The sequence below is a fragment of the Salmo salar genome, chromosome 04 (assembly GCF_965601325.2).
Source record: "Salmo salar chromosome 04, fSalSal1, whole genome shotgun sequence".
Lineage (NCBI taxonomy): Eukaryota > Metazoa > Chordata > Actinopteri > Salmoniformes > Salmonidae > Salmo > Salmo salar.
The window spans coordinates 94719243-94738920 of record NC_138294.1 but is presented as its reverse complement, the minus strand read 5'-3'; the positions used below and the strand labels follow the sequence as shown (position 1 = coordinate 94738920).

At 48.3% G+C, this 19678-nt stretch overlaps 1 protein-coding gene across 1 annotated transcript in view; it reads right to left on the bottom strand.

Annotated features, from left to right (window-relative positions):
- The window catches only part of LOC106604047 (high affinity cationic amino acid transporter 1), a 94185-nt gene extending 83358 nt beyond the window's left edge, over positions 1-10827 (bottom strand). The window contains exon 1 of the mRNA XM_082974833.1: positions 10433-10827. The gene's annotated coding sequence lies outside the window, so the exon portion shown is untranslated. The remainder of the gene's footprint in view (positions 1-10432) is intronic.
- Between the last annotated feature and the right edge of the window lie 8851 nt (positions 10828-19678).

The window sequence follows — 19678 nt, the reverse complement described above, 5'->3', positions numbered from 1 at the left end:
TTGTGATGTGTTGTGGTGTGTTGTGATGTGTTGTGATATGATGTGTTGTTGTGATGTGTTGTGGTGTTATGATGTGATGTGTTGTTGTGATGTGTTGTGATGTGATGTGTTGTTGTGATGTGTTGTTGTGTGTTGTGATGTGTTGTTGTGTGTTGTGATGTGATGTGTTGTTGTGATGTGTTGTTGTGTGTTGTGATGTGTTGTGTGTTGTGATGTGTTGTTGTGTGTTGTGATGTGATGTGTTGTTGTGATGTGTTGTTGTGTGTTGTTGTGATGTGTTGTGTTGTGTTGTGATGTGTTGTTGTGATGTGTTGTGGTGTGTTGTGATGTGTTGTGATATGATGTGTTGTTGTGATGTGATGTGGTGTGTTGTGATGTGATGTGTTGTGATGTGTTGTTGTGATGTGTTGTGATGTGTTGTTGTGATGTGTTGTTGTGGTGTGTTGTGATGTGTTGTGATATGATGTGTTGTTGTGATGTGTTGTGGTGTTATGATGTGATGTGTTGTTGTGATGTGTTGTGATGTGATGTGTTGTTGTGATGTGTTGTTGTGTGTTGTGATGTGTTGTTGTGTGTTGTGATGTGATGTGTTGTTGTGATGTGTTGTTGTGTGTTGTGATGTGTTGTTGTGTGTTGTGATGTGTTGTTGTGTGTTGTGATGTGATGTGTTGTTGTGATGTGTTGTTGTGTGTTGTTGTGATGTGTTGTGTTGTGATGTGTTGTTGTGTTGTGATGTGTGTACATCCGTATGTTTCTGTGTTTCACTTCTCTGTGTCCAATGTTTACATAAAGTTTGTGTTGAGTGGTTGGTAGGTGGGCTAGTCAGGGGGTTTCCTGTCCCTAGAGTGATGAAGACAGCACCAGGAGACCCTTTATAGGGATAAGAGGAGGTCGACCAGAATGATAATGTCTACAGGTAATAACAACACAACTCCTTTAAACTGGTAGTAACAACACAAAAACACAACTCCTTTAAACTGGTAGTAATAACACAACAACACAACTCCTTTAAACTGGTAGTAATAACACAACTCCTTTAAACTGGTAGTAATAACACAACTCCTTTAAACTGGTGATAGTAACACAACAACACAACTCCTTTAAACTGGTAGTAATAACACAACTCCTTTAAACTGGTAGTAATAACACAACTCCTTTAAACTGGTAGTAACAACACAACAACACAACTCCTTTAAACTGGTAGTAATAACACAAAAACACAACTCCTTTAAACTGGTAGTAATAACACAACTCCTTTAAACTGGTAGTAATAACACAACTCCTTTAAACTGGTAGTAACAACACAACAACACAACTCCTTTAAACTGGTAGTAGTAACACAACTCCTTTAAACTGGTAGTAATAACACAACTCCTTTAAACTGGTAGTAGTAACACAACTCCTTTAAACTGGTAGTAATAACACAACTCCTTTGGGTGGGGGAGGGGAAGCTGAGGGGTGGAGAGGAGGTGGGTGGGGGAGGGGAAGCTGAGGGGTGGAGAGGAGGTGGGTGGGGGGAGGGGAAGGGGAAGGTATGGAGAGTAGGACGGGGGAGAGGGGGGTAGAGGGGAGAGATATGCAGGGAGTGCTGGGTGAGGGAGGGGAGAGGGGGGAGGTTTGGATGGGATGCTGGGTGAGGGAGGGTAGAGGTGGAGGGTTGGATGGGTTGCTGGGTGAGGGAGGGTAGAGGGGGGAGGTTTGGATGGGATGCTGGGTGAGGGAGGGTAGAGGGGGGAGGCTTGGATGGGATGCTGGGTGAGGGAGGGTAGAGGGGGAGGTTTGGATGGGATGCTGGGTGAGGGAGGGTAGAGGGGGGAGGTTTGGATGGGATGCTGGGTGAGGGAGGGTAGAGGGGGAGGTTTGGATGGGATGCTGGGTGAGGGAGGGTAGAGGGGGAGGAGAGAGGGGGGAGGTTTGGATGGGTTGCTGGGTGAGGGAGGGTAGAGGGGGGAGGTTTGGATGGGTTGCTGGGTGAGGGAGGGTAGAGGGGGAAGGTTTGGATGGGATGCTGGGTGAGGGAGGGTAGAGGGGGAGGAGAGAGGGGGGAGGTTTGGATGGGTTGCTGGGTGAGGGAGGGGAGAGGGGGGAGGCTGGCATCCAGAAAGTGTAATAGCAGTCCCAGGAACTAAGGATCACTAAGGTTCCTCTGATCCATTCCTCCCTCCATACCTCAGTGGAAAGTTCCATCCAAGAATGATGGAGCGGTGGAGGAGTGGTGGTGGGGTGGGAGAGAAGAGCTGGAGGGGAACGGGGAAGGAGTGACAGAGGGAGAGGAGAAGGTGGAGGGAGAGGGGGAAGGGGAAGGGGAAGGAGTGACAGAGGGAGAGGAGAAGGTGGAGGGAGAGGAGGAAGGGGAGGGGGAAGGAGTGACAGAGGGAGAGGAGAAGGTGGAGGGAGAGGGGGAAGGAGTGACAGAGGGAGAGGTGAAGATGGAGGGAGAGGGGGAAGGGGAAGGACTGACAGAGGGAGAGGAGAGGTGGAGGGAGAGGGGAAGGGGAAGGAGTGACCGAGGGAGAGGTGAAGGTGGAGGGAGAGGGGGAACGGGAAGGAGTGACAGAGGGAGAGGAGAGGTGGAGGGAGAGGAGGAAGGGGAAGGGGAAGGAGTGACCGAGGGAGAGGTGAAGGTGGAGGGAGAGGGGGAAGGGGAAGGACTGACAGAGGGAGAGGAGAGGTGGAGGGAGAGGGGAAGGGGAAGGAGTGACCGAGGGAGAGGTGAAGGTGTAGGGAGAGGGAGAGGGGAAGGGGAAGGAGTGACAGAGGGAGAGGAGAGGTGGAGGGAGAGGGGAAGGGGAAGGAGTGACCGAGGGAGAGGTGAAGGTGGAGGGAGAGGGGGAACGGGAAGGAGTGACAGAGGGAGAGGAGAGGTGGAGGGAGAGGGGGAAGGGGAAGGGGAAGGAGTGACCGAGGGAGAGGTGAAGGTGTAGGGAGAGGGAGAGGGGAAGGGGAAGGAGTGACAGAGGGAGAGGTGAAGATGGAGGGAGAGGGGGAAGGGGAAGGACTGACAGAGGGAGAGGAGAGGTGGAGGGAGAGGGGAAGGGGAAGGAGTGGTGGTGGTATGGGTGGAGTTAGGGGTGAGGAGGGGGAGACGGGTGAGGGGTGAAGGTGGAGTGGGTTACGGATCTTTGAGTTGTCACCATTGAGCGTTCGGTCTCTCAGATCTCACCGCCAGGTGAGTAACTACTGCGACACACAGCGCTGTACACTAGCGACAATTTACTTTGTTGATCCATAGGAAACATAAATGTGTCTTCTGCTTTGAATCACACACTGTACCCAATACACACCCTGCATACTGTACCCAATACATACCCTGCATACTGTACCCAATACACACCCTGCATACTGTACCCAATACACACCCTGCATACTGTACCCAATACACACCCTGCATACTGTACCCAATACACACCCTGCATACTGTACCCAATACACACCATGCATACTGTACCCAATACACACCCTGCATACTGTACCCAATACACACCCTGCATACTGTACCCAATACACACCCTGCATACTGTACCCAATACACACCCTGCACCCTGTACCCAATACACACCCTGCACACTGTACCCAATACACACCCTGCACACTGTACCCAATACACACCCTGCATACTGTACCCAATACACACCCTGCATACTGTACCCAATACACACCCTGCATACTGTACCCAATACACACCCTGCATACTGTACCCAATTCACACCCTGCACACTGTACCCAATACACACACCCCACCATACACACTCTGCATACTGTACCCAATACACACCCTGCATACTGTACCCAATACACACCCTGCATACTGTACCCAATACACACCCTGCATACTGTACCCAATACACACCCTGCATACTGTACCCAATACACACCCTGCATACTGTACCCAATACACACCCTGCATACTGTACCCAATACACACCCTGCATACTGTACCCAATACACACCCTGCATACTGTACCCAATTAACACCCTGCATACTGCACCCAATACACACACCCCACCATACACACTCTGCATACTGTACCCAATACACACCCTGCATACTGTACCCAATACACACCCTGCATATTGTACCCAATACACACTGTACCCAATACACACCCTGCATACTGTACCCAATACACACCCTGCATACTGTACCCAATACACACCCTACACACTGTACCCAATACACACCCTACACACTGTACCCAATACACACTGTACCCAATACACACCCTGCACCCTGTACCAATACACACCCTGCATACTGTACCCAATAAACAGCCTGCATACGGTACCCAATACACAGCCTGCATACTGTACCCAATGCACACCCTGCATACTGTACCAATACACACCCTGCATACCCAATACACACCCTGCATACTGTACCCAATACACACTGTACACACTATACCCAATACACACCCTGCATACTGTACCCAATACACACTGTACATATTGTACCCAATACACACCCTGCATACTGTACCCAATACACACCCTGCATACTGTACCCAATACACACCCTGCATACTTTACCCAATACACACCCTGCACACTGTACCCAATTCACACCCTGCATACTGTACCCAATGCACACCCTACACAATGTACCCAATACACACCCTGCATACTGTACCCAATACATGCCCTGCATACTGTACCCAATACACACCCTGCATACTGTACGCAATGCACACCCTGCATACTGTACCCAATGCACACCCTGCATACTGTACCCAATGCACACCCTACATACTGTACCCAATGCACACCCTGCATACTGTACCCAATACACACCCTGCATACTGTACCCAATACACGCCCTCCATACTGTACCCAATACACGCCCTGCATACTGTACCCAATACACACCCTGCATACTGTACCCAATACACACTGTACCCAATACACACCCTGCATACTGTACCCAATACACACCCTGCATACTGTACCCAATACACACTGTACCCAATACACACCCTGCATACTGTACCCAATACACACCCTGCATACTGTACCCAATACACACCCTACACACTGTACACAATACACACCCTACACACTGTACCCAATACACACTGTACCCAATACACACCCTGCACCCTGTACCAATACACACCCTGCATACTGTACCCAATACACAGCCTGCATACGGTACCCAATACACAGCCTGCATACTGTACCCAATGCACACCCTGCATACTGTACCAATACACACCCTGCATACCCAATACACACCCTGCATACTGTACCCAATACACACTGTACACACTATACCCAATACACACCCTGCATACTGTACCCAATACACACTGTACATATTGTACCCAATACACACCCTGCATACTGTACCCAATACACACCCTGCATACTGTACCCAATACACACCCTGCATACTGTACCCAATACACACCCTGCACACTGTACCCAATTCACACCCTGCATACTGTACCCAATGCACACCCTACACAATGTACCCAATACACACCCTGCATACTGTACCCAATACATGCCCTGCATACTGTACCCAATACACACCCTGCATACTGTACCCAATGCACACCCTGCATACTGTACCCAATGCACACCCTGCATACTGTACCCAATGCACACCCTACATACTGTACCCAATGCACACCCTGCATACTGTACCCAATACACACCCTGCATACTGTACCCAATACACGCCCTCCATACTGTACCCAATACACGCCCTGCATACTGTACCCAATACACACCCTGCATACTGTACCCAATACACACCCTACACACTGTACCCAATACACACCCTACACACTGTACCCAATACATACTGTACCCAATACATACCCTGCATACTGTACCCAATACACCCCCTGCATACTGTACCCAATACACACCCTGCATACTGTACCCAATACACACCCTGCATACTGTACCCAATACACAGCCTGCATACTGTACCCAATACACAGCCTGCATACTGTACCCAATGCACACCCTGCATACTGTACCCAATACACACCCTGCATACTGTACCCAATGCACACCCTGCATACTGTACCCAATACACCCCCTGCACCCTGTACCCAATACACACCCTGCATACTGTACCCAATACACACCCTGCATACTGTACCCAATACACACCCTGCATACCCAATGCACACCCTGCATACTGTACCCAATACACACTGTACACACTATACCCAATACACACCCTGCATACTGTACCCAATGCACAACCTGCATACTGTACCCAATACACACTGTACATATTGTACCCAATACACACCCTGCATACTGTACCCAATACACACCCTGCATACTGTACCCAATACACACCTTGCATACTGTACCCAATACACACCCTGCACACTGTACCCAATACACACCCTGCATACTGTACCCAATACACACCCTGCATACTGTACCCAATACACACCCTGCATACTGTACCCAATACACACCCTGCATACTGTACCCAATTCACACCCTGCACACTGTACCCAATACACACACCCCACCATACACACTCTGCATACTGTACCCAATACAGACCCTGCATACTGTACCCAATACACACCCTGCATACTGTACCCAATACACACCCTGCATACTGTACCCAATACACACCCTGCATACTGTACCCAATTAACACCCTGCATACTGCACCCAATACACACACCCCACCATACACACTCTGCATACTGTACCCAATACACACCCTGCATACTGTACCCAATACACACCCTGCATACTGTACCCAATACACACTGTACCCAATACACACCCTGCATACTGTACCCAATACACACCCTGCATACTGTACCCAATACACACCCTACACACTGTACCCAATACACACCCTACACACTGTACCCAATACACACTGTACCCAATACACACCCTGCACCCTGTACCAATACACACCCTGCATACTGTACCCAATACACAGCCTGCATACGGTACCCAATACACAGCCTGCATACTGTACCCAATGCACACCCTGCATACTGTACCAATACACACCCTGCATACCCAATACACACCCTGCATACTGTACCCAATACACACTGTACACACTATACCCAATACACACCCTGCATACTGTACCCAATACACACTGTACATATTGTACCCAATACACACCCTGCATACTGTACCCAATACACACCCTGCATACTGTACCCAATACACACCCTGCATACTGTACCCAATACACACCCTGCACACTGTACCCAATTCACACCCTGCATACTGTACCCAATGCACACCCTACACAATGTACCCAATACACACCCTGCATACTGTACCCAATACATGCCCTGCATACTGTACCCAATACACACCCTGCATACTGTACGCAATGCACACCCTGCATACTGTACCCAATGCACACCCTGCATACTGTACCCAATGCACACCCTACATACTGTACCCAATGCACACCCTGCATACTGTACCCAATACACACCCTGCATACTGTACCCAATACACGCCCTCCATACTGTACCCAATACACGCCCTGCATACTGTACCCAATGCACACCCTACACAATGTACCCAATACACACCCTGCATACTGTACCCAATACATGCCCTGCATACTGTACCCAATACACACCCTGCATACTGTACGCAATGCACACCCTGCATACTGTACCCAATGCACACCCTGCATACTGTACCCAATGCACACCCTACATACTGTACCCAATGCACACCCTGCATACTGTACCCAATACACACCCTGCATACTGTACCCAATACACGCCCTCCATACTGTACCCAATACACGCCCTGCATACTGTACCCAATACACACCCTGCATACTGTACCCAATACACACTGTACCCAATACACACCCTGCATACTGTACCCAATACACACCCTGCATACTGTACCCAATACACACTGTACCCAATACACACCCTGCATACTGTACCCAATACACACCCTGCATACTGTACCCAATACACACCCTACACACTGTACCCAATACACACCCTACACACTGTACCCAATACACACTGTACCCAATACACACCCTGCACCCTGTACCAATACACACCCTGCATACTGTACCCAATACACAGCCTGCATACGGTACCCAATACACAGCCTGCATACTGTACCCAATGCACACCCTGCATACTGTACCAATACACACCCTGCATACCCAATACACACCCTGCATACTGTACCCAATACACACTGTACACACTATACCCAATACACACCCTGCATACTGTACCCAATACACACTGTACATATTGTACCCAATACACACCCTGCATACTGTACCCAATACACACCCTGCATACTGTACCCAATACACACCCTGCATACTGTACCCAATACACACCCTGCATACTGTACCCAATACATGTCCTGCATACTGTACCCAATACACACCCTGCATACTGTACCCAATGCACACCCTGCATACTGTACCCAATGCACACCCTGCATACTGTACCCAATGCACACCCTACATACTGTACCCAATGCACACCCTGCATACTGTACCCAATACACACCCTGCATACTGTACCCAATACACGCCCTCCATACTGTACCCAATACACGCCCTGCATACTGTACCCAATACACACCCTGCATACTGTACCCAATACACACCCTACACACTGTACCCAATACACACCCTACACACTGTACCCAATACATACTGTACCCAATACATACCCTGCATACTGTACCCAATACACCCCCTGCATACTGTACCCAATACACACCCTGCATACTGTACCCAATACACACCCTGCATACTGTACCCAATACACAGCCTGCATACTGTACCCAATACACAGCCTGCATACTGTACCCAATGCACACCCTGCATACTGTACCCAATACACACCCTGCATACTGTACCCAATGCACACCCTGCATACTGTACCCAATACACCCCCTGCACCCTGTACCCAATACACACCCTGCATACTGTACCCAATACACACCCTGCATACTGTACCCAATACACACCCTGCATACCCAATGCACACCCTGCATACTGTACCCAATACACACTGTACACACTATACCCAATACACACCCTGCATACTGTACCCAATGCACAACCTGCATACTGTACCCAATACACACTGTACATATTGTACCCAATACACACCCTGCATACTGTACCCAATACACACCCTGCATACTGTACCCAATACACACCTTGCATACTGTACCCAATACACACCCTGCATACTGTACCCAATACACACCCTGCATACTGTACCCAATACACACCCTGCATACTGTACGACTACTAGACTGCCAATCATGTGAATGTGAACGCGGATGCCACTGTTATTCTGTTCAACACATTGTTGTGTGATTATCACGCTGAAACAGGGATTCTACTCATCTTAAAGATCATTCAAAACAGATTACACCCATAATACATATTAAAATACCTAGTATTAATAATCACAACACACACACACACACACACACACACACACACACACACACACACACACACACACACACACACACACACACACACACACACACACTCACACACACACACACGACATGCTTGTGTAATATGAACTGCATGACCCCGAGCAAACACACTGAACTCAGAGAGGGTTGAGCAACAGCTCCGTCACACCACGAACTACAGCTCCGTCACACCACGGACTACAGCTCCGTCACACCACGAACTACAGCTCCGTCACACCACGGACTACAGCTCCGTCACACCACGGACTACAGCTCTGTCACAACACCACGAACTACAGCTCCGTCACACCACGGACTACAGCTCCATCACACCACGGACTACAGCTCCGTCACACCACGGACTACAGCTCCGTCACACCACGGACTACAGCTCCGTCCCACCACGTACTACGGCTCCGTCACACCACGGACTACAGCTCCGTCACACCACGGACTACGGCTCCGTCACACCACGGACTACGGCTCCGTCACACCACGGACTACGGCTCCGTCACACCACGGACTACTGCTCCGTCACACCACGGACTACGGCTCCGTCACACCACGGACTACAGCTCCGTCACAGCACGGACTACAGCTCCGTCCCACCACAAACTACAGCTCCGTCACAGCACGGACTACAGCTCCGTCACACCACGGACTACAGCTCCGTCACACCACGGACTACAGCTCCGTCACACCACGGACTACTGCTCCGTCACACCACGAACTACAGCTCTGTCACAACACCACGGACTACAGCTCCGTCACACCACGGACTACTGCTCCGTCACACCACGGACTACGGCTCCGTCACACCACGAACTACAGCTCCGTCACACAACGGACTACAGCTCCGTCACACCACGGACTACAGCTCTGTTCCTCAACACACAGGTTAGCAGAACAAGTTCCTAAACTCACAGGTTAACAGAACAAGGTCCTAAACTCACAGGTTAACAGAAGGGAAGCATGTACTCACTCACAACCAACCGCCGGGAGTTATACTTGAAAGAGAGGACGGAGAGAGAGGGAAAGAAAGAGAGAGAGAGGGGAAGAGCGAGGGAGAGAGAGGGAAAGAGAAAGAGAGTGAGTGTGAGAGAGATAGAGCTGGAGAGAGGGGAAGAGCGAGGGAGAGAGAGAGAGGGAAAGAGAGAGTGGAAGAGCGAAGGAGAGAGAGGAAGAGAGACGGACAGAGAGCATAGTAGAGGGATCAGTAGGTATATCTGTTAACTCTATTCCTCCAGTGGAAGCGCTGGTGTTGTAGGGACTAGCAGCGTTCCAAAATAGCACCATGAGGAATCACATGGCAGCACAGCTATTCCAGGAAGCTAGCTAGCTCCTCTGACTGCGAGGCTAATGCTCCTCCCCACTCCAACACTGTCAATCTAACACACAGACAGAAAGAGGCATATATGCACACAGTCACAGACAGCTACACTGATTACTCACCCACTGACCCACATTTCTTACTCTCACAGAAGTGAAAAGAACACGCACACAAATCTCACACAAACATGCTGTGTGCCGTCAGTGTTCTCTACACTTTCCAATCCCTCTGGAAGGCTATAACAAATGACTAACGCTGCGTGTAGACCAGGGATGCAAAAAAAAAAAAACTCATACCAGTCGGTATAGAATGCAAGAAAGAGGAGAGAAACATCTGTCCGGTGAAGTCCATTAAGCATATTGCATGTAACAGACCATTACATGACCTATAGTATTGTCAAGACTACTAAACAACAATTGATTTACAACCACAGAGACTTACAGCAAGTTGCAAAGAAAACAGGAGCTGCCTCCACTAATCCAGCACCATTTCAACACCAGGAGCTGCCTCCACTATTCCAGCACCACTTCAACACCAGGAGCTGCCTCCAATATTCCAGCACCACTTCAACACCAGGAGCTGCCTCCACTAATCCAGCACCACTTCAACACCAGGAACTGCCTCCTCTATTCCAGCACCACTTCAACACCAGGAACTGCCTCCAATATTCCAGCACCACTTCAACACCAGGAGCTGCCTCCACTAATCCAGCACCACTTCAACACCAGGAGCTGCCTCCACTATTCCAGCACCACTTCAACACCAGGAGCTGCCTCCTCTATTCCAGCACCATGTCAACACCAGGAGCTGCCTCCACTATTCCAGCACCACTTCAACACCAGGAGCTGCCTCCACTATTCCAGCACCACTTCAACACCAGGAGCTGCCTCCACTATTCCAGCACCACTTCAACACCAGGAGCTGCCTCCAATATTCCAGCACCACTTCAACACCAGGAGCTGCCTCCACTAATCCAGCACCACTTCAACACCAGGAGCTGCCTCCACTATTCCAGCACCACTTCAACACCAGGAGCTGCCTCCACTATTCCAGCACCACTTCAACACCAGGAGCTGCCTCCTCTATTCCAGCACCAGGAGCTGCCTCCACTAATCCAGCACCATTTCAACACCAGGAGCTGCCTCCTCTATTCCAGCACCACTTCAACACCAGGAACTGCCTCCAATATTCCAGCACCACTTCAACACCAGGAGCTGCCTCCACTAATCCAGCACCACTTCAACACCAGGAGCTGCCTCCACTATTCCAGCACCACTTCAACACCAGGAGCTGCCTCCACTATTCCAGCACCACTTCAACACCAGGAGCTGCCTCCTCTATTCCAGCACCACTTCAACACCAGGAGCTGCCTCCACTATTCCAGCACCACTTCAACACCAGGAGCTGCCTCCTCTATTCCAGCACCATGTCAAATTCAACATTCCAACATTATCAAATCACCTACTGTACGCTTAGTCTAATACAGAGATAACTAAAATATACCAAAAATGATTTAGTCCAATCAATGTAAGCTAAATATGACGGGACTGTCCATGGTACTGATTTCTCTCTCTGTGTGTGTGTGTGTGTGTGTGTGTGTGTGTGTGTGTGTGTGTGTGTGTGTGTGTGTGTGTGTGTGTGTGTGTGTGTGTGTGTGTGTGTGTGTGTGTGTGTGTGTGTGTTCAAGTAGAAAAACATGTTGACTCACCCTAACTTGTAGAGAAACAGTAATACCATCCTCCTCTCTTTCATGTTGACGAAACGGTCTATGACTCTGTCATACAGCACACACTTTTAGTTTTTGTTGTCCTAGGCTACCTGGCTAAAATACTTGCTCGCTAGCCTGTCTTCCCTTCATGGGAAACGATACACCAGGCCAGCTAGCTAACATTAGCCTTCTACATATTTAACATACATTCATGGGCAACGTTAGCTAGTTAACATTAGCCTTCTACATATTTAACATACATTCATGGGCAACGTTAGCTAGTTAACATTAGCCTTCTACATATTTAACATACATTCATGGGCAACGTTAGCTAGTTAACATTAGCCTTCTAGATATTTAACATACATTCATGGGCAACGTTAGCTAGCTAACATTAGCCTTCTACATATTTAACATACATTCATGGGCAACGTTAGCTAGTTAACATTAGCCTTCTACATATTTACCATACATTCATGGGCAACGTTAGCAAGTTATCATTAGCGTTCTACATCTAGCTACATATTGAACTTCCATCCTCTCAGTTTAGGGACACAATGTATGAATTAATGGTTGGATCAGAATCGTTGTTATAATCGTTGGCCAGTACAGAGAATTAAGTAAAACCACAAGTCCAAATCCTTATCCTCATCCATGGTTAATTTAGGAAAGGGATGATTTTAGCTAGCTAGCTAGCCACCGGAGGACAACACAACAATTCAAGTTATTTTCTGTCAATGACGTTTGGCTTCTGATGTAATGTGATTGGTGTGAAGCCAAATCCAAACTGGCTTCCCTTGACACATTTTTTGGTGCGCCAGGACCATTTACAGCTGAGATCACTCAGTATAGCTCAATGCTGATTGGCTATTATTTAACCTTTTTTTTAGGAAGCTAAATGCTCGCTGGCTTCCCTTGCACACCCTCACCCACACCCTCACACCTTCTCACCCACACCCGTACTCACACCCTCACCATCTCACCCACACCCTCTCACTCACACCCTCTCACCCACACCCTCTCACCCACACCCTCTCACTCACACCCTCTCACTCACACCCTTTCACCCACACCATCACCCTCTCACCCACACCCGTACTCACACCCTCTCACCCACACCCGTACTCACACCCTCTCACCCACACCAATACTCACACCCTCACCCTCTCACCCTCACTCATACCCTCTCACCCACACACAGCTCAATTCACGTTCATCTGCTTGTCGAACATCTCATTCCAAAATCATGGGCATTAATATGGAGTTGGTCCCCCCTTTGCTGCTATAACAGCCTCCACTCTTCTGGGAGGGCTTTCCACTAGATGTTGGAACATTGCTGCTATAACAGCCTCCACTCTTCTGGGAGGGCTTTCCACTAGATGTAGGAACATTGCTGCAGGGACTTGCTTCCATTCAGCCACAAGAGCATTAGTGAGGTTGGGCTCTGATGTTGGGCGATTAGGCCTGGCTCGCAGTCGGTGTTCATGTTCATCCCAAATGTGTTCAATGGGGTTGAGGTCAGGGCTCTGTGCAGGCCTGTCAAGTTCTTCCACACAGATCTCGACAAACCATTTCTGTATGGACCTCGCGTTGTGCACGGGGGAATTGTCATGCTAAAACAGGAATGGACCTTCCCCAAACTGTTGTCACAAAGTTGGAAGCACAGAATCGTCTAGAATGTCATTGTATGCTGTGGCGTTAACCTGTTTGGGATAGGGGGCAGTATTTTCACGGCCGGATAAAAAACGTACCCGATTTAATCGGGTTACTACTCCTGCCCAGAAACTAGAATATGCATATAATTAGTAGATTTGGATAGAAAACACTCTAAAGTTTCTAAAACTGTTTGAATGGTGTCTGTGAGTATAACAGAACTCATATGGCAGGTCAAAGCCTGAGAAGATTCCATACAGGAAGTGCCCTGTCTGACAATTTGTTCTCCTTCTAGGGAATCTCTATAAAAAAAACTGCATCTGTGCTGTAACGTGACATTTTCTAAGGCTTCCATTGGCTCTCAGAAGGCGCCAGAAAGCGGAATGACGTCTCTGCAGTCTCTGGGTGAAAAAAAGCAGGAGTTTTTGTGAGTGGTCAGGCAGGGAACAATGACAATGGAGTGCGCATGCACGAGACGACTCCATGTTTTTCTTTCAGTCTATGAATTAATATAACGTCGCCCGGTTGGAATATTATCACTATTTTATGAGAAAAATAGCATAAAAATAGATTTTAAACAGCGTTTGACATGCTTCGAAGTACGGTAATGGAATATTTTGAATTCTTTTGTCACGAAATGCACCCGCGCGTCACCCTTCGGATACTGACATGAACACACGAACGGAGCTATTTGGATATAACTATGGATTATTTCGAACCAAAACAACATTTGTTGTTGAAGTAGAAGTCCTGGGAGTGCATTCTGACGAAGAACAGCAAAGGTAATCCAATTTTTCTTATAGTAAATCTGACTTTGGTGATGGCCAAACTTTGTGGGTGTCAAATTAGCTAGCCATGATGGCCGGGCTATGTACTCAGAATATTGCAAAATGTGATTTCGCCGAAAAGCTATTTTAAAATCTGACACCGCGATTGAATAAAGGAGTTCTGTATCTATAATTCTTAAAATAATTGTTATGTTTTTTGTCAACGTTTATCGTGAGTAATTTAGTAAATTCACCGGAAGTTTGCGGTGGGTATGCTAGTTCTGAACATCACATGCTAATGTAAAATGCTGGTTTTTGATATAAATATGAACTTGATTGAACAAAACATGCATGTATTGTATAACATAATGTCCTAGGAGTGTCATCTGATGAAGATCATCAAAGGTTAGTGCTGCATTTAGCTGTGGTTTGGGTTTTTGTGACATATGCTTGCTTTGAAAATGGCTGTGTGATTATTTTGGGCTGGGTACTCTCCTGACATAATCTAATGTTTTGCTTTCGCTGTAAAGCCTTTTTGAAATCGGACAATGTGGTTACATCAAGGAGAAGTGTATCTTTAAAATGGTGTAAAATAGTTGTATGTTTGAGAAAGTTGAATTATGACATTTTGTTGGTTTTGAATTTGCCGCCCTGATATTTCTCTGGCCCGCAGGTGGGACGCTAGCGTCCCACGTAGCCCATAGAAGTTAAAGCTCTGACTATCCCCTTATAGTCTGTTGACCCTTTTTTACGTTATCAGGTCTCACCATAAGCGCTAGTTTAGTTTTATGCAGTGGCCACAGTTGCCCAGGGTCATTACGGACCCTGTTTCGCCGTTTTTGAATTTACAACTAATTCCTGTCTTCCATTCGCACAGAATACTTGGTTCCCTTTAAAACATTTCTCTATGCGAACATATAAAACAGGTCACCAGCTATAAACTTCCCCGATTTCAGCGTCTAACACCCAGAGTACATTAAAATCCTCTAATCGCTCTCGCCTTTCACTCTGACATCAATCACTTTTGCCTTTCACTCTCACGTCAATCGTTTCATCATTTAATGCCAACATACAGGTGTATCACCCATTTCATCATGTAATGCAGACATACAGGTGTATTGCTCATTTCATCATGTAATGCAGACATACAGGTGTATTACTCATTTCACTATGTAATGTAGACATACAGGTGTATTACTCATTTCACTATGTAATGTAGACATACAGGTGTATTACTCATTTCACTATGTAATGTAGACATACAGGTGTATTACTCATTTCACTATATAATGCAGACATACAGGTGCTATCACTCATTCATCATTTAATGTAATCATACAGGTGCTATTCCCCAAAACAATGAATAAAGCACACTGACCTTGTTATTTGCAGCTGAGGTTTCAATGTTGGTAAAATCTCATCATCGCCTCTGTCGCATACCAGTTTGCCACCGGCCTGTAAAGAACCCTCAGCAAGGGGCCAGGTCTTTGATCTACGGATATTTCATCCGCCCGGGTTTCGGTGTCTTCCTGGACTGACAGAGGCAGATACTGAGCTCGAAGGACCAATTGTCAAAGGAATTTTCTATCCTAATGATAATAATTAACAAGCAATACGCCTCTTGACTAATCCCCAGGGTTTGTAAGACACTGGGTTAATAATTAGGCAAGGACTCAGCTTTCTGCAAAAGGTTCACACCGCTTTATTCAGAGAACGTTCTGCCCGACATGTAAAAAGATGTTCATTTTATCCTCTCTCTCCGCTTACGCACACACCACACCAACAGTGGATGACCTATACACACACATACGCACAGACAGTAGTTGAACAGTATCTCTTCCTTGACCTCCCACCACTGTTCCAGCACTGCCTGTTCCTTTCCCCATAGATTAGGAGAACCTTGAAGGCTACTCCCGGTATCTCTAAATACACACACACACGTCTAGACTTTATGGAACTAACGCTTAGTACATTGATTATTCATTATCCATGCTACATAACTACTAATTCATAATGGATTATTGATTCATTTACCTTCATTAGATAATTCTCTTATCAATACCCCACAAGACATGCCACCAGAGGTCTCTTCACAGACCCCAAGTCCAGATCAGACTATGGGAGGAGCACAGTACTACATAGAGCCATGACTACATGGAACTCTATTCCACATCAGGTAACTGATGCAGCAGTAGAATCAGATTTAAAAAGCAGGTAAAAATACACCTTATGGAACAGCGAGGACAGTGAAGAGACACACACACACACACGATAACATACACATTATACTGTCACGGCTGTTCAAAGGACCGGACCAAAATGCAGCGTGTTCGTATTTCCACATATTTATTTATTCCGTGAAACTAAATGCAATACACTAAATACTTGAAACACACAAAAAAAAAAAAAGTGACGCAGAGAGGAAAACACACTACTCAAAAGATAATCACCCACAAACACAGGAAGAAAAAAAAAAAACACTTAAAAATGATCTCCAATCAGAGGCAACGAGGATCAGCTGCCTCCAATTGGAGATCAACCCAAATAACCCCAACATAGAAACAGAAAAAACAGAACTCAAACATAGAAATAGAAAACATAGAAAACCCAAAACACCACCTGTCACGCCCTGACCTACTCTACTATAGAAAATTACATCTTACTTGGGTCAGGACATGACAGTACCCCCTCCCCCCCCCCAAAAGGTGCAGAATCCCCAAAACACAAAGGGAGGGTAGGGAGGGTGACAAAATGTCTATGGCGGCTCTAGTGCTAAACCCAGAACCTTACTATCCCTCCGATCCTCCAGCAGCGGAGGTGGCTCCGGTTCAGGGCTTAACCCCCGTTCCGCCTGCAGATCCCTCTGCTTCTGTAACCCCGGACCATTATCGGAGGAATCGGACTGTAGATCATTACCGGAAGCTCTGTGCTGCAGGCCGCCGCTGAAGACTCCGGGCTGCGGGGAGCATCGCTGGAGGCTCCGGACTGGTGAGTGTCGCTGGAGGCTCCGGACTGGGGAGCGTCGCTGGAGGCTCCGGACTGGGGATGCGTCGCTGGAGGCCTGATGCGTGGGACTGGCCTAGGTGGCGCCAGACTGGTAACACGCACCTCAGGGCGAGTGCGGGAAGGAGGCACAGGACGTACCGGACTATGGAGGCGCACTGAGGGAGAGTGCGAAGAGTAGGCACAGGAGGTACTGGGCTATGGAGGCGCACTGGAGGTCTGGAGCTTAGGGCTGGCACACCCCGTCCTGGCTGGCTGGTTATTTGAGCCCAGCAAGGGCGGAGCGCTGGCACAGGACGAACTGGGCTGTGCTGGTGAACGGGGGGTACCGTGCGTAGAACAGGCGCAGGATAACCTGGGCCGAAGAGACAGATACGCTGAGCTGGCGCACTTCTTCCTGCCTGACGGTGAGGAGCTTGCACCGAGCTCACCAGGCCGCACAACGCGGTGCTTGCTCGGTCACTCGCTCCCCACGGTAATCACGGGGAGTTGGCTCAGGTCTTAAAACCGCCTTCGCCAATCTACCTGTGTGCGCCCCCCAAAATTGTTTTTTTGCCGCTGCCTCTCGGGCCTCCGTTGTTGCCTTGCCTGTTGATCTCGTCGCTGTACCTCCCTCGCTGCTTCCACCTGTTCCCATGGGAGGCGATCCCTTCCGTCCTGGATCTCCTCCCACGTCCAGGATCCTTTTCCATCCAGGATGTCCTCCCATGTCCAGTCCATCGGCCCACGCTGCTTGGTCCTTTGGTGGTGGGTGATTCTGTCACGGCTGTTCAAAGGATCGGACCAAAATGCAGCGTGTTCGTAGTTCCACATATTTATTTTGAAACACAAAAAACAACAGACCGTGAGGCAGAGAGGAAAACTCAAAAGATAATCACCCACAAACACAGGAAGAAAAAAAAAACCCACTTAAAAAACGATCTCCAATCAGAGGCAACGAGGATCAGCTGCCTCCAATTGGAGATCAACCCAAATAACCCCAACATAGAAACAGAAAAAAACAGAACTCAAACATAGAAATAGAAAACATAGAAAACCCAAAACACCACCTGTCACGCCCTGACCTACTCTACTATAGAACATGACATCTTACTAGGTTCAGGACGTGACATATACACATTCATACACATGGATTTAGTACTGTAGATATGTGGTAGTGGTGGAGTAGGGGCCTGAGGGCACACAGTGAGTTATGAAATATGTGAGTGTATTGTAATGCTTTTAAAATTGTATAACTGATTTAATTTTGCTGGACCCCAGGAAGAGTAGCTGTTGCCTTGGGCATTAGTTCCTGTGTTGAAGGGTCTGTCTGTATCGGCCAGTGAGACAGGCAGAGGCACATGTTCAAGCAGGAATCTGGAGACCTGCCACTGGTTTGGGTAAAGTATAACACTTAGTGATATACTACAGCCCAGAGAGATGGGGAGGGAGGGAGAGGAGGGAGGGGATAGGGGAGGGGGAGGGGGAGGGAGAGGAGGGAGGGGAGAGGGGGGGGAGAGGGGAGGGGGAGAGGAGAGGGGAGGGAGAGAGGAGATAGAGAGGGGGTAGGGGGAGGGGAGAGGGGAGGGGAGAGGGAGGGGGGGGCGGGAGAGGGGGGGGGGGAGGGGAGGGGGGGAGAGAGAGGAAAGGGAGAGAGGAGTTCGAGAGGGGGTAGGGGGAGAGGAGGGGAGAGGGGGGGTTGGGAGAGGGAGGGGGAGGGGAGGGGGGAGGGGAGGGGAGAAGGAGGGGAGGGGGAGAGGGAGATTTATTTATATGTATATATATATA